Raw genomic sequence first — 4,746 nt, 5'->3', positions numbered from 1 at the left:
ATATTATGTACTTTGCCTCCAGTCAGCGACTGTGCCTCTCGTCTAACTAGGAATGTTAATCCCGGGATTCCGGCCTTTTTTAGGTCCCAAAAATCCCGGGATTCTTGAAAATTAATCCCGGCATTTTCAGGATTTGTAATTTGCACTGATGTCAATAATAGAAACTCCTATTCTTGACTAGTATTGGCTATATTTCTTTTTTATACCCGAGCGCTCTTGTGTAAAAGGGTATTATAACTTTGTTCGCATAACGGTTGTTTGTAACAGCTAAAAAGATTTGAGATAGATATAGACATAAATGCTCAGAACTAAAAGAGATATCGATTAAGACATGTCTGTCCGTCCGTCCGTCTGTCCATGTACACTAGGGATTCTAATTTTTGAGCGTTTTCCGATCCCGGGACTTTCGGGATGTCGTTATCACAATCCCGAGATCCCGGGATTAGTCCCGTGATTTAGATATTCAATACTTTTCAACGTCTTAACCCTTTCGACCCGGCTTTCGAATAGCAATGCTAAAATAAAATTTTTGATTGGAATCGGTTATTTAAGTAATATATAAATTATCGCTGAATTAAAATCTGAGAAACAGTGAAAGGTTAGCTCGGGGGGTGGTGGTACACCATTGTACCATCCGGGATGTTATGTGGTACAAATGAGTACCAATCGCCCAGTAAAACAAACTATACCAGTTAGAAATAACAGGCACTGTGATATAAATATAACAAATAGTACTTCATATTTTATTAATTTTTGTAAATATAATTGAAGAAGGGGTCAGTTATAATTAAAAATGTGTTTCACATAAAATTTACCTGTGATATGGAGCAAAGCACATTTTGCAAAGCGGGACTGGCACTCCTTACAGATTGTCTCAGTGCGTGTCGGGTTTGTTTTTTTTGCGCTGCAGCTGGTGCAACGACGTCGGGTACTTCCTTCAACTGGAATATGTATTGCCTGGCGATTGATGGTTTGTGGCGCGCGGCCTGGTTTCATTGATCGACGAACGGCTGTGGTTTGTAAGCCTTCCAGAATCAATGTCTCAATTGCTTCCTTCAATGACTGCATACCAAGGGACTTATAATCCTTTAGAGAGGGAAGTCGATTGTGCATATAACAAACGTACATCCAGCAATTGTTTTTATTTCACCAGCATTGGATTCACTTATTTTTATTTTCTTGGCTTTAGGTTCGCTGTCGTAAATTTTAATACGCTCATTTGTATATTGTGCTATATACATATATAAAGTGATCGTGGAAATAGTCAATAATAGACCAGGTTATGAGGATTCTAAAAAGTTGTTTAGGTACGAAATCCTCGACAGCAGAGCTCGAAATTGCATTGATATTAGACGCGACAGGTTTGGAAATAAAGTCATTGCTAGCTGGTTCATTACAGACAAGTGCTCCCTCGGCAGCCTTATTCACCTCATTCACTGTGTCATGTGCTAAATCTTTGTTATCGCTTGAACTAGAGACACCAGCTGGTACAAATTATTTAGAGCTTCTATCGTCTGCTGAATCTTCGTTATCGCTGGAGTAAGAGACTCCACTTCGTACAAATTCTTCAGAGCTTCCTCCAGAAAAGATGTTTAAACTTTAAGTGGTACACATATGTACCATCCGGGTCGAAAGGGTTAAATCTAAAAAATTGATTCTATATTGTTTGAGAAGCTCTCCTAACATAAAATAAACAATAAATAAATGGGTTTGAAACCTATTTTTTTATTTTAAGTGGAGTTTTTATTATTTCTGTCTGACGTCTGGATTTATTTTAAAGGACTTTGTAATTTCAAAGATATGATTAATTCCAAAAACTATTTAAAAAATTCAATGCAATGTAGAATAAAAATATGGGTCAATGCAAGAGGAAATTTCTTTAGAATTTAAAAAAATTAAAATTTTTTGGATTCACAAGGACGAATAGATAATTTTTTAAGCTGATAAAGTTAGAAGGATGAAATTCCAGGACGTTATCGAGTTTATATAAGTCCTTAACATATAATTTTTCAAAAACAAATATTGCGAAATTTCAAGGATAAAATTTTAAAAGGACTTTTTCAATACTTACCTGTCCTTCTGCACCAAAAACTTGATTCTGTTTCTACAGGATTTCCTTTTTAATTTTATACCCATACTTCTTCTCTAAGCACATTTCTCTGAATTTTTTAAATCATTTTTGAATTACCGATGTCAGATTGAAAAACTAACAACGCAATTTTCCTATATTTGGCCTATGGTTTCGCGAATATATTGATATTTGTGTTTAAAATTTACTATCGCATTATATGTATAATGCATATTTTAAATATATTTTAAGTTGAGATAAGGCGTTTTTGAACCAAATTCTGAGATAGGACGTTCTTAAAAATTTTCTGAGATAGATCGTTTTTCAATCAAATTCTGAAATAGGGCGTCCTTCAACCAAATTCTGAAATATGGCGTCCTTCAACCAAATTCTGAAATAGGCCGGTCTTAAAAAGTTTTCTGAGATAGGGCATTTTCGAACTGGCTGCCGAGATAGGTCGATCTTCCACTCGGCAGTCGATATGTAATTGAAGTATGAAACAAATAACGTTCCTCGTTAATTAGGCCCGCTCCACAGTGCTTCCCTTCCATATAAAATGTGGGCAAAAATAAATTTATGGTCGGATTTAAATGCAGTTTGGAGTTGAAAATTTGGGTTCTTGTGGCATTTACATACATAGGTATGTACATATAGTTTGTTCTATTTTCAAAAGTGAGATGTCCAATGACAGGGCTTGGCCTGTAGATGTGAAATAGTTTTATTTTTTTGAAACGGGTTGCCACCTGTTACAAATTTTATTAAAATTATTTGATAAGTTAAATTAATTAGATATTACAATATAGGTATCAATTGAAATAGTTTTCAAACTGCTTTACTTCTAAACGACAAGTAGAAGGGTTGCCACATGTTTAAAAAATCAAATTGACGTAAATTAAGGGAATAAGGTAAATGATATGTGTAAATGTGTATGTATGGATATCAGTTAAAAGAAAAATTTGACATATTTAGCAAGAAATAAGTGAAGGGTAAAAACATTCCCGAGTTAATTTAAGAGTCCCGTAATTTGAAAGCAATGTAATTAGGATAAATCACTGAAATCTGGAATTTTTTTTTTACTTTTATTTAAACATATTTTGATTAAAATAAAAATACCGATAAAAATAAAATATTTCACACAAACAACAAAACATATAATAGATAATCCCATGAGGCTATTGCCTGAAAATTTTAAATTTTTAATTTAAATTAATCATAGTCAACTTATGTATAGTAGACTGCATCACTTACTGACTTATGAGGTATCATTAGTAAGGTATTTTCTCACGCTTTTAATTTCTTTGCGAATAAGCTCATTCAAAATATGAAAGAGGAAGGTCAAATAAACGAGTGTCATTCCATGTTGATTTAAGTAGTAATGGTATTTGATAAGGAAAAAATTGGGTCGTGAATGAGTTTTTTTGCAAATAAATAAAAAGGGTGAGAAAATACCTTTCCACTTATACGTCACAAGTCTATATCGGTAAAGTTTTGCAGCAGTTATTCAAGTTTTTCTTACAAAAATCTCTGAAAAAGGTTAAAAAATAGCATCAAAAATCTTATTATTTTTATATAGATTTTTATGTAGATTTTTTAAGCTTAAACTGTTTTGCCATTTGAGGGGATTTTTTCTAAAAAATCCTTTAAGAAACTATTTTTATTCATAAAAAAACATTATTTTTAGAGGTATTTTCAAACCGGTCCAGCTCACGTAAATCTTAATATTTCTCCGAAATATTTTGGTACAAGTCTTAAAATATACTAGGTTTAGTAATCCCGCCGGAAAAAACGAAAGTTTTTTACCTTTTACATTTTTACGCGCCAAATAAATATAGGTTTGCCACTCGCAAAAACATCGATGTTGAGAAAAAAAATTGATGTTAGTAGCTTATATAAAAACATCGATGCATCGATGTTTCTCCAGCTCTAGTGTGAATACCCAAATATTTTTCGTTATCCCAATCACGAAAATTAATTCGTTGAAATTTTTCAATAGAACAATTGTACCAATATTTTGACCACAAAAAAAATTTCCCATTTTTTTATTTTGTACCAATAGAGCAATATAAAAATGAAGAAATCTGTACAAATGTACCAATCAAGTGTCTCTGTCTTAGAAATTCATACAATTAATAAAAAAGTCAACAAATTTTCGTAAAAATTAGGAGTTTTTTAATTAGATTATGGGTGTGTAGTTTTGTAGCCCATTGAATTCTAGTAGAATAAAGTACAAGTTTCAAATGGCTAAAAATTAGGATTGATTTTTTAGAATTTTTAAATAGCTCGATATTTGTACGAAAGTTTTTTGATTTTTTCTTAATACTGCACAAATTTGGAACCTTGATTTACACGGGTTTTATTAAAGAATTAACTATATTTTTATAAAAAAAAAATAACCGAAATTTAATAGCAACGAAAATAATACTTTAAAACCTGGAAAAAAGTGGTTCGGCTATAATTTTTTCACCACTGTATGTATTTTTATAAGCTTTTATTTAACTTGGTCATCCCGCGCAAATCGTGGAAATTTCCAATCGATTTGAAACTAACTTCCCGACAAGTTAGAGACTTGAAATTTTCAGCATAGTTCCAATCACGATGACAATGCAATTTAAAATATAAATGAATTCCCTTTATGGTCCAGGGGTCTTGATTCAAAGTCGGTCAAAAATTAGTAAAAT

At 32.1% G+C, this 4,746-nt stretch overlaps 1 protein-coding gene across 1 annotated transcript in view; it reads left to right on the top strand.

Moving 5' to 3' along the window:
* LOC118741536 (restin homolog) overlaps positions 1-4,746 on the top strand; it is a gene marked incomplete at its 3' end in the record, with an annotated part of 232,484 nt that overhangs the window by 222,061 nt on the left and 5,677 nt on the right.

Source organism: Rhagoletis pomonella, unplaced genomic scaffold (assembly GCF_013731165.1).
Source record: "Rhagoletis pomonella isolate Grant_MI unplaced genomic scaffold, Rhpom_1.0 Rhpom_scaffold_00006, whole genome shotgun sequence".
NCBI classification, from domain to species: Eukaryota; Metazoa; Arthropoda; class Insecta; order Diptera; family Tephritidae; genus Rhagoletis; species Rhagoletis pomonella.
The sequence above is the reverse complement of the archived record's forward strand: the minus strand, read 5'-3'. Positions and strand labels throughout refer to the sequence as shown.